The sequence below is a fragment of the Thermobia domestica genome, chromosome 9 (genome assembly GCF_964235325.1).
Source record: "Thermobia domestica chromosome 9, izTheDome1.hap1.1, whole genome shotgun sequence".
Lineage (NCBI taxonomy): Eukaryota > Metazoa > Arthropoda > Insecta > Zygentoma > Lepismatidae > Thermobia > Thermobia domestica.
Window position 1 is genome coordinate 150,879,781 of NC_137462.1, and position 19,133 is coordinate 150,898,913.

Sequence of the window (19,133 nt, forward strand, 5' to 3'; positions counted from 1 at the left end):
ACCGCGCCGCCTGCTGTATCTTTCCATGTATATCTTGTGTACTAACAACCCAGTCCCACTACAGAAAAAATACGTGGGTATTGAAAGGTTTAAAAAAACAACAGAGAAAACAAGTAATATATCAGTGTCTGCTATCAGTTGCTTGACGTAAAAAGCATTTTTTTTTTTTATTTCCATTGCCCAATAGTAAAATTGCCCGTAGGGGTTACTAACTGGTGGATCCTTTTCATTGGTAGCATTAGCGGGCGGGTTGTCATTATTTTTGTAATACCCAGAATTCAGTAGCATAGAAGCGACTTAGCTTCGTCTTGGCTTGACATTTGATGTGCAAAATTAGTATAAGAAGGAGAGTGGAAGCATTTTTGATCGTGGTCACTCACCTAGGATTTCAAGTAAGTTGGTTTTCCTGCACTAGAAGATCTACTATTTTACATTTCAATTAGTTTTGTTTTACTTTCACCTCAGTGCTGCGAGATTCCGTAAGCTCGTTTGTTTTTTATTTACGTAAATGTATGAAGGTATGTTTATAGAAGTAGCAGTTTGTGTAGACTACGTTAATCTTTCTTTTCTTTTCTTTTTTTTTTAAAGTTTAATGTCCCACGATTATGCACTGGGGCTGAGGGAGACTGATTATGAAATGAATGATTATGTTGGAATAACGAAAGTGGGAGGAAACGAGAGAACTCTGTGGAAAAAAGGGCCATGGTGTTTGTTCATCACAAAGCACTTGGGAACAGTGTAGACCTATTTATTCCGTTAAGCCCCAATAGCTCTTCAACTTTGACAGTAATTACGGGGAAGGTTCTAGAATGCTGGTGCGCATATATAAGTAAAGAGAGTTGGTACCCAGGATGGTTACTTTCTTCATCAAAGCTCAATATTCAATTCACATAGTAATGCCAAGTGAGCGATAGCGAGTCAAGATTACTTAGTAGTCAGGGTGATTATTTTATTACGATTGAGTGGTTCTATTAAAAAGGAAAAAAAAAACTGGCATAATTACGTATAAATATATTTTGGTTAGGTTTGCTTAATTTTCGTTCACTGGTAAGAGTGCACTTTGAGCAGAACAAGTGATTTTGGGTATCTTTTAGTTTCTCCCCCAATCCTGCAAATATAAGATCTCCAGTGTTACTTACTAAGGGAAATATAACTGAGCGAGTGACAGCAAGCGAACGGGGTTAGACACCCCGCAGGGCTCGGTTTAGTATTGGTTCCTATGAATGTTCTGTTTAAAGTGCATTTTTACCGGTTCACTTACATAGTAGGTCTGGACCGACGGAGTTTATGGTACTTAACCTTGGAACAAGGATTGAACAGGGAGTAATTCCTCACGTCAGAAGTGACCACACTACCACTGAGCCACCGTGGTCCGAGCTCTCATTTCATAACTTAAATATCATACAATATTGACTGTTGGATTAAGTCATTTGAAATCTTGGAGCATTTTGAAATTACTCAAAGGTGTATATAGGTTGCATAAAATATTTTTTCTTTACGTAAGTAATCGAAAAAAATGTCCTATGTTGGTTGAGGAACGTATCTTCACATAGAGTAGTATAACACGGTCATGTCCGTAGCTAGGATGTAAGCCAGGAGAGAGGGCTTGAGAACCCTTTTTGACCATCTTCAGGCCTTCTTGAAACTTTCAGCTTATTGGTATGTATATATGAAAGTAAAATGAGCTCAAATTAGCTTCCACAAAAAATTAACTCATTCCCTTGCCTTAGTAGTTTGAAATATTAGAAATTAGTAATATAATTTTGAATAGTTAGTGATATGCGATGGTTCTAGCTTATGACGAACTGGTTCCTTGAAATCTCTGGTTAGTTCATATTTGGTCTAGAAAACATAATTTTCAAAATTAAAACATGTTTTCATTGTTTTGGATACATAAATTTGGAATTTAGGTATACATTCCTCCCCTCCCATCTGCGTTAACTTGATATGGAGAGTTGGCGTGTTTGCTATTTGTATTTGTCTTGGCACTTGATTTGGTTACTAAACCATAGTTGAAAGCCATGGGTATGCACGCAAGCCGCCACGAGAGTCTGCAACGGACGTTAAAGCAAATGCCTGACATGGGTTCGAATGCCAGGCAGTTTAATTTCACCTTTCACAGTGAGACTATTGTAGGATTGGACTGGGTTCATATTCTGTGCTTGGTAAAAACGTAAAACAACTGAATTTTAACTTGGACAGATGCTATAGATGTTATGAGACAGAGCATGTTATATATTGATAAGTAATAGTAAAGATATAATGTGGTTACTAACAGCAACGTGAAGACCACATAGTAGTTGGTAACTGTATTTTCATTGTTTTACGAGTGGTGGTTCACGGTATGATAACCAGATTTGATCAATCAAGTACTTGTATTACATTTTATTACGTTACAAGCAGTGGCGGATCTAGCCCGGGGCCGGGGGCGCTAGGCCCCCCAGTTTTTTGAGTGACAGATATAATTTAAGGTATTATTAATATTTCTTTCAAAGTTTATAGTAAACTCATGATATACCTACCATAGTCTGGGTTCTGCCCCCCCCCCCCCCAGTTTTTACCTTCTAGATCAGACTCTGGTTACAAGCGGGACGTAAAACTGAAAGATGTTTTACTTTGTTTCCATGCGTTTTCTTTATAGCTGTGCCCAACCTGGGCTAATGCGCCTGCCTGCATTCCCTAATGTCACGAAGATAATTGGGTCTACTTCTTTAGTTGGTATAGTTTAAGGGCACCGTCATAAAAATCGTTCCGTGATATTGGTGTGTACCAGTGGCGTATTTACGATTTTGTTCGGGAGGGGCTTTGTTAACTTTCGGGGGGGGGGGCTTTGCCTGGAAATGTGAAAATTCTGCAAGATATTTCATTTACTTTACTAAGTAAGATTTTGGGGAGGGCTTAAGCCCGGAAGCCACCCCCCTAAATACGCCACTGGTGTGCACAGTTCACGATTTCAGATAAACTGCGTTAAATAGCATACTATATACCCTGTTGGCATTTAGAATAAGATTCCTTCTCAATTCTTTACACTAATTTGATTTCTACTATAAATTAAATATATTGTTACTTTGTATTTTAGTAGTCTTCCCCACTGGTCTAGTGATTTCCGTGTGGCCTTGCTAAACGTGGCCCCTCGTCCGATTCTCGGTGGGAGAGTGGAAACAAATTACTTCCATAAACGCGTTCACTTCTATTAATTGTCAGTCTCTTTTGGCCTAAGGTCGTAGCTGTGCGACATGAAAAAAGAAAAATAATTTTTAATTCCCTAGTTTTGGTTTTGTGTAGGTCTACTTGCTGGAGTTGAGACCTTCAACGGAACAGTAAGTTATAGAATTTATAACTAGTTTAATCAGTCGGAAATTATTCCGGTTCCTTGAGATTCATTCGGTTATTAGTTTTTCTTCATAGTATTGTTTCACTATTTCTAGAAGGAATTAGGTATTAACAAAGCAACTAATACGCAAAAACTCGCTATGCTAGGCTTTGATTCACTTGAATTATTTCTCCTATTCCGTTTGTGTTTTGATCCCCAGTTGCGCACATTCTAGTGTTTTGTTTTGAGGCCAGGCCCGTAAGTAGAGGGGGAGGCTAGTGGGCAACTGCCCCCTAAACTTTTCATGGCCCCTCCAGACCTCAATACAGAAAACACAATTTAGATATTTGTAAGAGAAGTTTTGATGACTTGCCCCCCTAATATATTCATGGTCCCTCTAAACATATGTGGCTGGTTTCGGGCCTGCTTGAGACTACGTTTACCCTGTTGTATCCAGGTGGGAAGTGCAGTAACTCGAAGGGTTCAAATGAAGCTTCTTACGAGAGGGTGACTTTTCTAGATATACAATCAAAGCTATTTATATCTCAGTGATGCAATACGAGGGTTGCACTGAAAGTTTCGGGAAAATGATAGAACGCAAGAACATGAAAGTGCATTTTTTTATTGCTTTTGAAAGTACTCCCCATGAATAGCAGTGCATTTTCATGCGATAGAACCAAATCTTGAAACAGGTATGCCACTCCGAGGTTGGTATCTGTGAAACCTGCAGTTTGTATGTCTCGATGGCTTCTTCTGGAGGTGCAAAAGCGCTTCCCACGCAACATGTTCTTTATTGTTGGGAACAAAAAGAAATCACTGGGAACTAAATCAGGGAAATAAGCCGGATGTCATGACTTCGCTTTCCTGGTCCAGAAAATCATTTGTGGCAGCTGCTGTGTGCGAGCTCGTATAGTCGTGTGCAGAATGATACGACGGTTGAACTGTTTGCTCACATTCAGTACTTCTGATAGACATATGGTTGTGTACCATTCTGCATTGACTGTTCTGCAATTCTCCAATGGTACAGTTGCAATATGACCTGATTTACCAAAAACTTATGCAATCGTTTGTTTGGAGGCACAGTGTGCATGAACAACTTTGATTGGTTTAGGTTCTCGCGGAACACCCACACAGCAGATTGTCGTTTAGTTTCCGGTTCGTACGTATATATCCAAGTTTCATTACCTGCTCCAATGTTAAACACCGAATTAGATGATCCAGACTTGAACAGTTTCGTTATAACTTTGCACCACTTTACACGGGCGTCTTTTGTGCGCGACTTAAATTGTGTGGGATCCAACGAGTGCAAAGTTTTTTTACACGTAAATAATAGTGCAATATTATTTGTATTTGGCTCATTACAATGCCTAAGATTTCCTGAATTTCGCGATAAGTCACATGCCAATCAGTGTTCATAATTTCACGAACAGCAGCAACGTTTTTGGGCACAATGACTGTCGATGGACTACCTGCACAATCTCCATCAGTCAGGCTGAGCTGACCACACGTGAATTCCTGAAACCACCTGTAAATTGTCTGAGATGGGGCTTCATCAGGAAAAGTAAGTTATCTGATGAACACATTGTTGTTGTGTTAACCCTTGCCGAATATCGTAATAAATCATAATACGAAAATGCTCTCTCATCAGGTCAATTTTTGTTCACGATCACCTCACTTCAAACTAGTGCCCTGCAACGACAAAGATTGAGAGTTATAGAGTTATATACGGTTTATCTTTAGAGTGAACACTATTAAATTACTTGGAGAGGGGAAATCTTCCTCATCCTCCCGTTCATTCGAATCTTCTGGAAGCTCATGTGGTGCGTATTCCACGTTAAAGATCTAGAACCAAGTCTCAGATAGCCTCGGACCTGAATTGGATGCTAAACTTCGAACCAACCACGCTTGTGTAATGACTTGTGGTTTATTAATTGCGAAAGATTGGTAATGTAATGTAATTATAATGTACAATATATGTATTTTCTCTGTTAAATCATGGGTCGCGCTGGCTCAGTGGTAGAGCGCTCACCTCTGGTGCTTGGGGTCCCGGGTTCGATCCCAGCCCCGCCAAGTGAACTTTGTGGTGGACAAACACCGTGTGCGTGGGTTTTCTCGGGGTTGTCCCGTTTCCTCACACTCTCTTCATTCCACCATTTCATACATTACTCATCATCACCGTCTCCTTTAGCCTAACCGGCATAACCGTGGGACGTAAAACTCAAAGATTTCATTTTCATTTTTGGATTTGGGAAGGAAGAAAACGGCCTGGGACCTATATGTTAGGTACCACTCCGGCATTTGCCTGCTGTGAATGAGGAAAAGCCAAGGAAACCTCATTCAGGATGGCTGGACTTAAAATCTTTTGATACTTTTTCGACCGAGTTCCCCCACCGGGATCGAACCCGGGACCGTTCGCACCGAAGGCGAGAGCGTTAGCGACTACGCTACGCGGGGCCACTAGTGTAGTTTAGAAAACTCATTTTTACTAGGATATTTGCAAGATTTTTTTTTTTCTTTTAGTTTAACGCCCCATGATTGTACATCAATGTAAGAGAGAAGGTGACGATGAGATACATGATAATGGTGGAATCAAGAAAATGTAAGGAAACTGGAAAGTCTTAAGAATAACCACACCTACAGTGTTCACCAAAAGCCTATTTGTCGGGAGCAGGAATCGAACCAGGGACCTACCGCGTCAGAGGTAAGCGCTCTCAGAGCTTTCTTTTGTTTAAAGAACTTGTTTACAATGAAATATATATATATTACGAAGATATTGACATATTTTACAGCCTCACTGAAATTTTTTTAAAAAAAAGTAGTCAGGGAGAGCTTACTTGTCAGGTTTTTATTTTTTAATTTAATTTATTTATTTTTGCTTTGTTATGTTCCCTAGTTAATTAATGTTTGGGTTACTGAAAATTAAAAAAAAACTTTTTAGTATTATTGTTATGTCATCACTTTGGAACCAAAACGTTAGATTTTTTTTCTTGTGTTTTCATATAGGAAGTTGGTAAGTTTGTGCCTTAGCATTGGTTTGGTTTCTAGAACGTAATTGAAGGTCATGTTGAGTTGAGTCTTGGTGGGTTTGAGTTCGTGAAGTGTCAGGCACTGCTTGTGCCCCTGTCTTCTGTTTGTGATGTTTCCTGGCTTTGGGCTGTGACGTATTTATGTTGAGGAGTACCAACGCAGGCCGCGTGATATACAGGTAGCTACAACACAGCTTTAACAGTTACGAGTGCCAGGTCTTTGAATTTTAGCTTTCGTTACGGCGTGACTAATGCAGTATAGTACTAGGTTGAAATTCTATGGGTGGTAAAAACGGCATGGTAAGAAATACAACGTAATTGTTATTAGTTTAATTAGTGTTTCTTCATAGTATTGTTTCACTATTTCTAGAAGGAATTAAGTATTAACGAAGTAATGAATAAGCAAAAGCACACATTGATTGACGTTTACTATTTCTCATACTCCATTGAGAATGTTTTGATCCTCAGTTGCGCAAACATCCAGTGTGCGTTTATTTTCTTTCTTTTTTGGGGGGTTTACACTGCCTCACAGATGAGCTCACTCGTGGCTAAGTGGTTAGTGAACACGCCTTTGGCGTGGGACACCCGGGTTCGATTCCCGGCCGGGGGCCGCGGTGGCTCAGTGGTAGAGCGTTCACCTCTGGTGCTTGGGGTCCCGGATTCGATCCTAGCCCCGCCAAGTGAACCTTGTGGTGGACAAACACCGTGTGCGTGGGTTTTCTCGGGGTTCTCCCATTTCCTCCCACTTACTTCATTCCACAATTTAATTCATTGCTCATCATCAGCGTCTCCCTTAGCCTAACAGGCATAACTGTGGGACGTAAAACTCAAAGGTTTCATTTCATTTTTTCTTAATCTCTTGCACCGACCGACCGATCTCGATCAAATTTCCAACGTAGATGCGGTTCTGGCCTGGGAGTGTTTTTAGCTATTTACTTTGACAGTAGAACTTCGGGGAGGGGGAGGAGGGGGACAGAAAAAATAAATGACTTAATTTACTTTGAAGTGTAAAAGTGCGAGCGTTTTTCTCTCTCTCTCTCTCTCTCTCTCTCTCTCTCTCTCTGTCTCTCTCTCTCTCTCTCTCTCTGTCTCTCTCTCTCTCTCTCTCTTCACTCCTCCAGATTCGATCCTAGCCCCGCCAAGTGAACCTTGTGGTGGACAAACACCGTGTGCGTGGGTTTTCTCGGGGTTCTCCCATTTCCTCCCACTTACTTCATTCCACCATTTCATTCATTTCTCATAATCACAGTCTCCTTTAGCCTAACCGGCATAACCGTGGGACGTAAAACTCAAAGATTTCATTTCATTTTTTCCTCTCACTTTGATTTCATGATTTCGCACTCTGATGAAAAGTATTAAATACCGCCAGGAAAAGTACTAATATATAACCTCTCTTTTAGGCGCCCCTCCAACCACGCGCCCGGGACACGTGCTTTGCTTGCTCGCCCATAGCTGCGGCTCTGTGAGCTACATAAGTAACATACAATGCTTACGTAATACTTTGGGTAATAAGTACTATTAAGAAAGGAAGAATTGCATTTTTTTAACTTTGGGAAAGAAGCTACTATGGGATTAAAGATAAGGTAGGAAAGGCAACACATTCCAGTCTATGCTTTCACCCAGCAGACATATTGTTTGGAACCAAAAAAAAATGTGACTTTTGGAATCTTGTACTTAGGTTCACAGCGGAAGCGACGAAATAACTTGAATCATCCATTGTAGCTCTCCCCGCAACCAGTTTCTAAAATGTTGGCAATAAGTTTGCGAAACGAGAGGTGACGACTCCAATTTTGGGTGAAAAGTCGCTATAAGAAATAATCAAGAAATTCATTGTCTATAAGCATTGTAAAAGTTGTAGATGTAAACTAAACAATATGTTCTACTCACTGGCGCAAATCCCGGGGGGGGGGATGACGGATACATGTCCCCTCCAATCTTGGAACTGAGGGGGACTTCTCCCAAATAATCCGATTTGAAATGTGTTTTTTGGGAGAAATTTGATGATTTTTGTCCGATTGCTACAAAGGAACGTGAGATAAAATAGATGTCCCCCAGAATAAGCCTCAAATCTGCAGCCTCCTAACGCTAAAGACAACTCTGATCCTCCACAACATTGTTTTTCAACTTCATAAGTATTTTGGACATCGCCAAAAAAAGTATGGTAACGGTCTTACCCTCTCCCCCCCCCCCCCCCCCCAATGTTGAAGACAGATTTGCGCCGCTGGTTCTATTCACATCTTTGTAAACAGAGCGCAACCAATCCTTTAATTCAGGGATCATTTCAGGTTGTTTCGGGTACTTTTGTTCATGTTGTGGTCAAAATAGTTCCGAAATAATTAACACTACAGTACTTACGTTAAGCAATTTTTTGTAAAAGAAAACGTGCAGAATAATTAAAAGACCCCAGAGGACAAATATAACAAACACCTTCTTCGCCTTTATTCACGCATCTATAGCTAATCTTGTTGCTATCGGTAATGATGTATTACGTGTGTCTCTCAACGGAAACTCGGCGAACTAAAGGACATCAAGTTTGTAGTTATTCTTCGTTAGAGGGCAAGGGTAACATAACAATGCAGGATTGTGGAGTAGTGAGTACGCTGTACAGGGCCGGCGCTAGCAGTTTTGCCGCCCTGGGCGGTACTTTCAAATGCCGCCCCTTTAATCCACAAACCTTATTTTGACAGAAGACATTCAGATATTAAGAAAAAGTAAGATACCATATTTAAAAACATGTATGAAAAGGAAAAGTAAACAAAAAATTGAACTGCCTCTCTCGAATGCTTTAATATTTAAACGACTCCATACATGACACAATATTCAGTATGCTCGATTTTGCTGTACGTGATATACAGCAGGGCATACAGTTTTTTTTTAATGTATGCTTTAGTTCGACTAAGAATTTTAATTTTTAAGCTTATTTTATATCAAAAGGTGTTTCCAATAGAGTATGGAGCAAAAAGATAATATAGTGAGTCAAATATTACGGCAAAAGTAAGTAATTAGCTTAAGACTTATAATGTACTAAAACACAATAGAAATACACAATTTAACATAGTTTAATTGAAAAAACTTTTCTTGTTTTGGTATGAGCAAATTCCTTTATCACATTCGCGTAGTCCAATGTTTCAGCCAATTGATGTTCCATTGATATCATCACTAGAGCACTTAAACGTGTTTGAGATATGGAAGAATGTAGATAGTTTTTAATAAGCTTAGAGTAAGTTTCGAAAAATTTCTTTCTCAACTTGCCACGGTTACTGGTAAGATAAACCAAATCATAACTGCAACACTGACATAGGGAGCAAAGTCATATTTCTTGATTAATTTTAGTCTCTTTTGATGAACTTTTAGGCTTAATTATAGCGGTTAATAGTTTCAGTTCGTCTTTCAAATCACGGGTTAATATCTTTCGATTCTTCGCGTATTAAAATGCAGGCACTTTTCAGACAAAAGTTCAGGTGGCATATCGTTCAGATTATTTATATCGTAAAGAAAATCGAAATACTCGCTGTGATGTTTAAATTGCCCAAACCTTTCTCTTAAATCTAACACAATCACGTCTAGAAGTTTGTAATAAAAATCGATCTTGTATCTTGTTTGTGGATCTTCAATAGCTTCATCTTCTGCCTTCTATTGAAACTGTCTCTTCTTTCGACTTCGAGCGTGCACTGTATTGCCTATCCATGGATCATCCATATCTAATGCTGATGCCAACTCCATCGCATCAATTAAGCAAGGTTGAAACTTTGCATCATTTCTGCTCCTCTGAAAGTTCTCAGATTTGTTTTAAAGAAACCCTACTGGATCAAACACACTTTTGTTTACTATGTTTATGTGGAGTGAAAAGTCATACCACATAACGAGTGAGTAAAGAAAGTAAAGCCACGCAGGTGGTTTGCTATACACAGAACATCATGGGCGATCATTCTATTATATTGTCGTTACTTATTTGAAGTAAGGTATCATAAGCCTCTATTTGATATCTAAGTGAAGTCAGAGCATCAACTCGACTCTCCCATCTTGTGGTGCTGAATGGTTTTAAAGTGAGGCTGCTAATAGGTTCCTTTAGTATGGCCCAACGTTGAACTGACGCAGAAAAGAAGTCAGAAACTTTTTTTTAACTATACAAAAAAAAAAAAATGAAACGGTGGACTTGAGATGTTGTGGCTACATCGTTAACGATAAAGTTTAGTAAAGAAACATGTAAATCTTGAGAATTTATTTTTTCTTTTCATATTGGAACTATTGTCATATCTTTGGCCCTTCATATCTTCGATAGAAGTTCATTTCTTTTAGCCGTTTAATTATTACTTCTGTCAGTTCTAGCTAGACCAGTGATGTCTTTTACTGGTACGAAACCAAGAAAGTGTTCGCAAATTTTTGTAAGCCATTCTCCATTATTGTATGTGATTTGTACAAAACGAACGATCCTTTGTACCAGAAATATCTGGTGTACAGTATAGCACTATAGTATAATATGTTGCAGCTCTCAACAAAAACAGTATTTTACTTTCAATTTACTCACTAAGAATAGGAATTTAAAAAATTTTGAACATCTTTTCCTCAGTAATGGTCGCATTTATTTTGCCCTCCCATGGTTCTTTTAATGTGTTCGGCCATGATTTGTATTGCTTAAATATAAAAACAATTATATATATATTTATATATATTGTTGATAAGACATGATAATGAACAATTTGTAAATTGGTTAAAAACTCGCTGCTAAAACCTAAATGTCTCTAGGTGCTGTAGGCTAGAACCGCCTGTCTCAAGTGGGAGTGTACCTTTTGCGTACTTGGAGTGGAGCGTTAGAATATTGCTGAATAGAAAAAAAATATAAAAGACACTTGACAATCTTATCCGCTCTAGCTGAAAATCTTATCTACGCTGCTGCAAGGGAAATCTTGAACGAGATACCTGTGGCTAGTAGTTTGATAATTGAAAATGAGGGGGAATGCTTTGAATTTCCTGAATCTGAGTGAAGTAAGTTTAAATTACATTCTCAGGGAACACAATTTTATTTTTCCATGTGGGCCTATTACGAAGCATTATATTTTAATAATATTCTTTTCTTTTTCAAATTTTGCCGCCCACTAGACGTGCCGCCCTGGGCGGTGGCACGGCTCGATCCCCCCTCGCGCCGGCCCTGACGCTGTATTTTCAAACTCTTCATCACTTGCGCTGATTAAAACAAACAAACAGAAAAAACTGTTTTGAACTAATAATGCTTCTCTACAGATGAACATTTTGTTTGCAGCAAAAAGTCGCTAAATGTGTAAGTAGGTAAATCGTCATTTAAAAATCACCCAAAAAAGTCTCCAATCGGAATTTTTTTTTGTCGCTATCGTAGGGCGACCATACGTCCCGTTTTGACCGAGACAGTCCCGTTTTAGGGGCGTGTCGCGGCCGTTCCGTCAGTAGATGGAAAAAAGTAGTATTCGTCCCGTTTTATGTAAATGAAAGAAGTAAATAACAAACCCAATACCTTTACTCCTTTTAAAAGTATAAATAATAACAAAGCGGCAAAAATTGAACTGAAATTCCCTATATTAAACATACTCTATAGTTCGCAGTACTGCTCGAAAGGCAGCAGAGGTTTTAGCAGTTGGTTGTGTGTCGAACAAATTTCAACGTGTCTTTCCTTTTTGATAAGTACCCGCTCTGTAACAAAGAGAGAGAGGAGGAAATCTGATATCAAGGCACTGATAAGAACAAAGGTAGATCTAAAAGTCTAGGGTTGCAAGAACCTGTCCCGTTTTTAACTGAAAATTTTATGGTCAACCTACGCTATCGTTGAGGTCGAATTCCCCTTATTTAGCGACTTTACCCAAAATTTGCAACATTGACCCCCACCGAACAACACCCCGTTATCTTTAGCCTAGCCAGTATAATAGTGGGACGTAAAACTTAAAGATTTCATTTCGAACAACACTCCCAGAAAGATTTCATTTCGAACAACACTCCCAGAAACCTATTGTTATACCATTCCCAAAACACCCTTTTGTACAGTTCTCCCTATTCGAAAAAAATTGTAAATAGCAGTGTTCATAGATAAATATGGAACTCAATTTTCCTGAATTTTCCAGGTTTTCCAGGTATTAATTTTGCAATTTCCAGGTCTAGTGGAAGAAACTAATAGTACGAGAACACATAAATTTTAAGAATACTATATTTATATATTTGAGAATGGCCACCCTTCTCCCCAATGAACGATTGCAATTAAATATTGAGTCACAAGAAAATAAATAATTAAAATAAAATTTAAGTTGAAAAATATTAAGTTGAGAAGCCTACTAAGGGAATTATATAATACTTTTGTTCCATACTTGAATACATTCAAAATATACAAAAAATATTGGCTTGGGGAAGAAAAAAGGGCCCGCGAGATTTTAACTGATTCTTGTAGTACTCGACGACAGAAATAGATTACTGAAAGAATTTTCAAAATCGGCACAGGCAAACATGAAGAAAATCGCATTTTCAGGTACCGGTTCAAAATGGGAAGAAAAAAGGACCGCGAGGTTTTAACTGATTCTTGTAGTACTCGACGAGAGAAATCGATTAGTGAAGGAATGTTCAAAATCGGCGCAGGCAAGCATGAAGAAAATCGCATTTTCATGTACCGGTTCAAAATGGGGAAGAAAAAAGGGCCCGCGAGATTTTAACTGATTCTTGAAGTACTCGACGACAGAAATAGATTACTGAAAGAATTTTCAAAATCGGCACAGGCAAACATGAAGAAAATCGCATTTTCAGGTACCGGTTCAAAATGAGAAGAAAAAAGGACCGCGAGATTTTAACTGATTCTTGTAGTACTCGACGAGAGAAATCGATTAGTGAAGGAATGTTCAAAATCGGCGCAGGCAAGCATGAAGAAAATCGCATTTTCAGGTACCGGTTCAAAATGGGAAGAAAAAAGGGCCCGCGAGATTTTAACTGATTCTTGTAGTACTCGACGAGAGAAATCGATTAGTGAAGGGATGTTCAAAATCGGCGCAGGCAAGCATGAAGAAAATCGCATTTTCATGTACCGGTTCAAAATGGGGAAGAAAAAAGGGCCCGCGAGATTTTAACTGATTCTTGTAGTACTCGACGGGAGAAATCGATTAGTGAAGGAATTTTCAAAATCGGCGCAGGCAAACATGGAGTAAATGGCATTTTCATGTACCGGTTCAAAATGGGGAAGGAACAAGGTCCCGCGAGTTTGAACCGCTACGATGTATGTTCACGAATGTGCCCGTCTTCTCAAATTTAGTTAATTACTGTGACACTGAAACATGTGACACAGAGTCATATTGTGGATGACTCTGCAATCGGCAACCACTGCACATATACTCCTCCTGCCCCACAGTTTGATTATTTCGATCCATTCCTCACGTGCTAACGGCATGGTTCAACATCTGCAAGAAAGAGGTAAATGTAACGTTCAATTGGCAATAGCTTTTCACCAAATTAAGCATGGAATCTGATTGCATGAAATCTGATTGCATATTTGACATACTGAGAAAATTCTAGCCCGTGGCCATATGTATCACATATCCCACCAGTTCATAAAAATTTTGAACACAAAATTACGGTCGTCCGTGTGACGTACTCCCAAAAGGCCTAATGTGTATCACCCACCTCACATTCAATGAAACCACATCCGTGTAGAATTTAGAAAGGAACTTCTTATGATGTATACAGGATGTCTCAAACGTTCCCTGACATAGGTTCCCTGACGACAAAATGTAAGAGGAAAAACATCTCGAAATATGACGTTTTCAATCTAAAGTGAACACTTTTTTAAAAAATCGGACAAGATGAATGTGCTGTATACTCTTTATGCACCCAATTTTAAATGAAAATGCAACGTTGTCATTTACCTGGACCCACGACATAAGTGAATGAAGTTACTGTTTGAAACGGGGGCTGGCCATCGACATGTTAGCGTAAAAGACAGTAACTTCACTCACTTCTGTTGTGGATCCAGGTAAATGGCAACGTTGCATTTTCATTTCACATTGGGCGCATAGAGAGTGTACAGCGCAAACGGGCCATCCGATTTTAAAAATTCCTTCACTTTAGATTGAAAACATCATAATTGGATATGCTTTTCCCTCCTACATTCTGTTGTAACTCTGATAATAACAGTTACCCTATGTCAGGGGACTTTTGAGACACCCTGTATACCTTATTTAATGTATGTTTGATGTCACTATAACTGTAGTATAATTTAGTTTGTTTAAATTTACAATTTAATACAAGTAGATTCGGATTTACATGCGTAGGATTTTGTATGCATCTAACTAATGAATTCTTTTATATTTATGCTTAACTTAGTGACTTGGCTTTGGACTGCAACTGATTATTGTAACCCATTATTGCTTGAGAAGAAACAAGATATCCGAATCTTCATTTGGAGAAATCAAAGTCTATTGGAAAGCTGGGGATTACAATCATTAATTTCTACATTTCAAGGTGCGTAGTAAATTATATATTGTGTTTATTGTTAAATTACTATTATTGGGTTTAGAATCAATGAAGCACTTCATGATATTTTATGGGGATCAAGATGGGTGCCGGATAGATAAGTATTTGAGCGTCAGGCTCTTATTTCTTTTCAATTTAATATTTAATCAATGATTATTTTTCTCCCTCATTATTCCACCAAATCGTATTCCAAGATCATATATCCATTTTTGTTCGATATATCCATATTTTTTAACATTATCTCTTTCATATTTCTATATTTTCGATTTTTGATATTGTTTATATTTCGATATTGCTGTATTTTTCGATATTTCTTTGGTTGACTTTGTGGTGGACAAACACCTTGCTCGTGGGTTTTCTCGGGGTTCTCCCGTTTATTCCCACTTTCTTCATTCCACCATTTCATTCATTTCTCATTATCACCGTCTCCTTATCCTAACCGGCATAACCGTGGGACGTTAAACTTAGATTTCATTTTTTATTAATCTCAGCATTTTATAGTGTATTCTTAAGCTTAAGGTGATGTATAATTAAATTTTGAATTCAGTTAACTTATTTTGTTTCTCAGATTGTTTTTAAAATGTATGTACAAACGTTGATGTTCATTCTCGAGAGTTTAAAGTGACGTACAGTTATTAAACATAGTATTTAATATTGTACTCAACGTGGAAGTGATATACAGTTAACTTTTGAATTTAGTTAACATTTTTCTTTCTGAAATTGCTTTAAAAAGTATGTAAAAACGTTTTTATTTTCTTTCTTGAGTGCTAAAAGTGATGCAAAGTTATTAAGCTTACTACGTTATATTGTATTCTCAACCCTAAACTGATACACAGTGCGTTTTTGAATAAATTGTCAAGTTATTTGAGTGATGAACACTGGTAGAAAATCCTGACTACTACTGGAACATTGTGATTTTAAGGTGACGACTACTGGTGCAAGGATTTTAAAATATTGTTTTTCCTTCAAGGGCTACTCCTTTTTGAATTCTGACTACATGGTCACTATAGGAAGGATCAGTGAGTCTTTCCAACTATGGTACAGCTCCGACAGATTCACGATGCTCAGAGAAGAGACAAAATAGTATGTTTTCAAGCTTAAAGTGAGAACCACTGGCGTTTTTACCTTGCTATGCAAAAGTGAGTAAGTACTCCAATGGGGTTCCAATGCGGTACCTAATTTCTGCATTTTAGATATATGGAAATACATGTCTCTAAAATGTAAAGAACTGATTTTTTTTGGGGGGGAATAAACTATAGGTATGTGGGGCTTGCATACTTGACGCTACAATTCGGAAATTGAATTAAAATATGACTAACGGCTATCAAGATGTTGTCAAATAAAGAGAGGACCAATACAGGTATGGGATTTTCGTGTTAGATGCTAAAATTTCCGAAATCGGTCATGGAAAGTTAATAAACACCAGTAGCAATTTCATCTTAAAGTAATTAGATATCTTCATGGGGTGTTAGAACATCATGGAGTCTACCAAAATTAAATTTTAAAAGCTTTTGAAAATATAATCTGACATTTGTAAACAGTATTTGAAATATGTATTTACCCAAAATTTCCAGCTAGTACATCTAACATCTGGAGAAACACTGTGAAATAAAAGCTTGAAATTTCGGAAACAATTATTGGTCGCAACAAAATTAAATAAGATGGTACTTCTATGGGTTAAATCAGTACCTCAGTACAATTTCGATCGAAAGGTTAGTTCAGTCCTAGGTTTTCTTCAGGCAATTCCAAGGGTTCATCGAGCTGTGCAAAAGAATGAAAATTCGCTGTCAATATCTAAGATAGTAACTAAGATATAAGGAATTATATATTTTATGACGTAAAAATAGATATCTTTATGGATTTGTACTTTTGGGTCTTTCCTATAAGAAAAAAATTCAGAAAACTACTGTATATACCTTAATAGACAATTCAGTGGGCGGGGACACAGTAGCTTAGTGGTAGGGTATTTAACTAATCTTTTTTTTTTTTGCAGAAACTATTGGAGTATTCACTTAACCCATAGAAATACGATCATACTTAACTCCCTATTTAATTTTAAAATTAAATAAAAGGAAATATTTCAGTGTAGCGACCCACGATTATGCATTTTAGTCTCAGGGAGATTATGATTAAAGCAAGTGAATGTTGTTGACAGAATTGATGGAATGCAAAGGTGGGAGGAAAGAGAGTACCCCGAGAAAACCCACGAATACGATGTCCACTACAAACTGACTTGGCCGTGGATCGAACCAAGAACCCAATACACCAGAGGTAAGCACTCTACCACTAAGCCACTGTGCCCCGCCCATTTAATTGTCTATTAAGGTATATACGGTTGTTTTCTGAAATTTCTTCTTCTTACAGCAAATACTCAAAAGTACAAATCCATGTGGGTCTCTATTTTTACGACGTCATAAAATACATAATTCCTTATATCTCGCTTGCTATATTAGATATTGACAAAAAATGTTCACTTTATTTCAGAGCCCGATGAACGCTTGGAATTGTCCAAAGAAAATTTAGAGCTGAATTAATCTTTCGATCGAAATTGTACTGACGAGTCTGAGGTACTCACTTAACCCATATAAGTACCATCTTATTTAACTTTTGTTAGGATTAATAATTGTTTTCTGAAATTTCAAGATGGTGTATGGTGTCTCTCTAGCTGCTAGATGTACTAGCTGGAAGTTTTAGGTAAATACATATTTCTAATACGGTACTCTTTACAAATGTCAAAATATATTTTCCAAAACTTTTAAAATTTAATCTTGGTAGACCCCATGATGTTCTTAAACTCCATGGAAATACCTAATTATTTTAAGATGAAATTGATACTGATGCTTATTAACTTTCCATGACCGGTTTCGGAAATTTTACCACCTAACACGAAAACCCCATAACTGTATGGATCCTCTCTTTATTTGACAATATCTTGATAGTCATATTTTAATTAATTTTCTAAATTGTACTGTCTAATATGCAAGCTCCACGTACCTATGGTGTCGCTTTTTATTTCATCATATTTCGGTAACTGTTAGGCGTACCGACTTGCGGTTTCGGTAAACACACACCTCTAACGTTATTTAAAACGTTATTAAGACATATTTTAGAATATTTAGAAATGAGTTCTGCGAATATCATGACACCCGAAAACCCCCATCAGGGCGTGTGTGTAGTGTATTTAATTGAAACTACTTTTGAGGTTGTTGTAAGCCCTCGTAATTACGTTTCCAAAACTGCACCACCTAGTACGCAAACCCCACACTTCTATGGTGTCGCTCTTTATTTTCCCATATCTCAATATCCCTAAGGCTTACCGAGTTGAGGTTTTCGGTAAACAAATGTCAGTTCCCTACATTTTAGAGACATACATTTCCACATATCTAAAAAATACAGACATTAGATACCCCATGGTACCTCGAACACCATTGGGGTACCCACTTACTTTTGAATAGTAATACATTTTGAGTTGTTGTTCAGCATCAATAAACACTTCATAATTTTTCTACGTGCAACCCAAAAGTCCATACCTGACGGAACAGATTTTGTCCATTTAATCTCAAAAATGTTAAGATACTTTGTATTGTTAAGTACAACCAAGTTAAGCACACTGAATTTAATATTTTAAATATTTTCTGATTTTTGTTTCAGGTATTTCGTGCATCAAAACAAAACCAGGATTCTGCTTGGAAGACGGTGAAAAGAAGCAGTGTAGGTTGTGGCTAAAAGTACGTTCTTTCTGAAGACAGACCCAATTGTATTTACATTCTTTTGTACGAATATATAACCCTAATAAAAATACTGTACTACAAATTATTATTTCTTTCTTCCATAAATTAGAATAAAATATTATCTCTGTTTAAAGAAAATGTTAGTGTTAAGTCATTTCAACTCTTTTTCTCTGTAATAAGAATATTATCCCTCGCAATATTTTTTATCTTTGTGCTATTACGATTGGATGAAGTAAAATTCTATACGAAGCATTATTATTTCAGACATGCATTAAGAACTAATGTATTGTTCTGTATGTAAGGCAATGTGTATACTGAACATGTCTAGCGAAGTTGTTTTAATATAGAATCTATAACTCAGCTTTTCAGTAGTCAACTTTATTGGGAATCCGAAGAAAGAAGTATATATATATATATATTAAAAAAACGTTGGACTTACCAACGTATGTGTTCGAATTCTGGACTAATCCAAATTATCCAGAGAAATCATTATATATTTCTTTGTTGATATTTCAGATGTGTCCTTTATCCAAGTCATATGAAACGGAGACTTCATACATCGCTATACTTTGTATGAACTATGTTCCG

At 37.5% G+C, this 19,133-nt stretch overlaps 1 long non-coding RNA gene across 2 annotated transcripts; it reads left to right on the forward strand.

The window, feature by feature from the left end:
• The first annotated feature begins 300 nt into the window (after window positions 1-300).
• On the forward strand, window positions 301-18,652 carry LOC145694182 (uncharacterized). 2 transcript variants are annotated; one of them, XR_014132953.1, is made up of 3 exons: window positions 301-392; window positions 14,665-14,802; window positions 18,466-18,652. It is a non-coding gene; the product is annotated as an uncharacterized LOC145694182 (long non-coding RNA). The 2 variants fall into 2 exon arrangements; XR_014132954.1 differs by lacking the exon at window positions 301-392 and adding an exon at window positions 5,860-6,014.
• The last annotated feature ends 481 nt before the right edge of the window (window positions 18,653-19,133 follow it).